At 43.3% G+C, this 2157-nt stretch overlaps 1 pseudogene; it reads right to left on the bottom strand.

Annotated features, from left to right (window-relative positions):
* Window positions 1-1198: 1198 nt before the first annotated feature.
* On the bottom strand, window positions 1199-1660 carry LOC100753415 (annotated as a pseudogene).
* Between the last annotated feature and the right edge of the window lie 497 nt (window positions 1661-2157).

The raw sequence follows: 2157 nt of genomic DNA, 5'->3' as shown, positions 1-2157 counted from the left end.
CTCCTGAGAGCCAAAGTACACTATCAGGGCCCTTCAGAGAGCAGAGACTATGACCTGATTTAAGAAGGAGATGGCAACAAAGGTGAGAGAAGAAGCCTGAGGTGAGTGGAAATGGGGAACACACCCAACAGCCTTAACCTTGCTTCATCACTACCTTATTCGCCTCACTGGTTACCTGACAGGCAGTGGAGGAAGGGAAAGACTGTGTTTCAGAACAGCACATGTGAGGACTAGGGAGGTAATTTGACTCTCTGACTTTCTCCCTGGTAATTTTACTCCACACTGTACCCTCTGTACTTTATGGTTCAGTACTGGCCCCTTAGTAGGCATCTGAGGATCTGAGTTCTATGCATTGTGATGTGGATTCCACCCAGGTGTGTAAGTGGACAAATGACACAGGCAAGTGGGACTCAGTAGGGGGTGGAGAGGGATAACATGTATGAAATTCTTGAAATTCGATTTGTGTTGGCAGGTAAATAAAATCTTAATCAAACTGATTGCAAAAGTCCATGTTCAATATTAAAGGTAAAGCATAAGACTTTAAAGAAAGCAAGCTTGCAGGGGTTTCCCATAAGTGTGTCCCTGCAGTCTATAGAGGACCTGTAGGGAGACACCATAACCACGCCTCCTAAGGAGTGGCTACAGGTATGTCTTACCACGCCCATCAAGGTGTGGTCAAGGTGATGTCAGGGTGATGCAGGAGAGGTTTTAAAGGGACAGACAAGGCACATGGGAGCTCTCTTGCCTTGCTGCTTTGGCATTAAATCTCAATCTTCTCAAGGCTTCTTCTGTATTCAAATTGCATTTAACCAATTCATATTGGTTCACTGTCTGTGAACCTGTTCATAAAGTTCATAAAGCCTGTTCGCTGTCTTTAATGTGAGATCCTTCAGGAATTGCTTCTACACCTCTTCCATCACCTGTTCTTCTGGATGCATCCTTAAGAAATACAATCACTTTATCCTCTGGTAAATACTCTGGGTCCCACAGAAGCTGGTCATCATTTTCATATACACTTCCATTTTCTTTCTATCTGCAAATGCCTACTGGAATCTCAGCTTGAAACGTGGAGCCCACCATGATTTCCTTTTTCCAGTCTTCTGATGGACTATAATCTTCATCTTCTTCAGATTCTTCTTCTATTTCACTATTTGTATCAAAATATTTACAACGACGACGATAAGGGCAGATTATTTCCTGAGCATCTTGGGAAGTAACAGATTGTGAGGGATCATCATTGGAAGACTGAGTTTCACCCTCCTGGTCTGATGAATCCTTTATGTTCTCTTCTTTATTTTCCCCACTACAGCCACTGTTGTCATCATTTTATCAGCATCTTCATCATCTTTACCTTCCCCCTCCTCTTCCTCTTCCTCCTCATCTTCTTCAGGTAACCGAACAGTACTGTCATAACCAAAGATGCTGAGAAGCTCGTGGATTGGCATGTCGCCTTCCCTTGCAAGATCCTCTATTTCAGAACTGAAGTTTGTCTCTCCTTCCATCATTTCTTCTTCTTCTAATGTTTGCTCATCATGAAAATCATGAACCAGCATGTCAGCTGATGGATCAAACTCATGGTCCTCTGATGTTGCTGAGCCTCCTTGTAATTTGACAGGAAAGGAATCCAGAGACAGTCTGTAAACCAATTAAACATAACCATCTGATGCTCATTTTCTACAGCATCACATCCATCTTGTCTACATTGAACCTCAACCAGTTGGTTCTTAACCACGTCTGAAACTCAGCCAGGCATTGGGAGAATTGAGCCACCACACCATAGCCACCGCTGCTGCCACCGCCTCCGCTGGTTTTAGTTAAAATGGACATAGGATATGACATAAGCTGATTGTTGTATCTTCTTATATTTCACCTTCATGATTGTTAATTTAGGATACTGTTAAGTTTTAATCCTCTCTTAGACTAAAAGGGGAATTGTAGGGAGACACTGTAACCACGCCTTCTAAGGAGTGGCTACAGGTGTGCCCAACCATACCCATCAAGGTGTGGTCAAGGTGATGTCAGAGTGACGCAGGAGAGGTTTTAAAGGAACAGACAAGGCACATCGGAGCTTTCTCGCCTTGCTGCTTTGGCACACTCTGGCTTGCTGTTGACTGGCATTTATCTATTAAAAGTTATCCTAACCTTACGGATTTTGTA

The sequence above is a fragment of the Cricetulus griseus genome, chromosome 5 (assembly GCF_003668045.3).
Source record: "Cricetulus griseus strain 17A/GY chromosome 5, alternate assembly CriGri-PICRH-1.0, whole genome shotgun sequence".
Lineage (NCBI taxonomy): Eukaryota > Metazoa > Chordata > Mammalia > Rodentia > Cricetidae > Cricetulus > Cricetulus griseus.
This window is presented reverse-complemented; position numbering and strand designations above follow the sequence as displayed.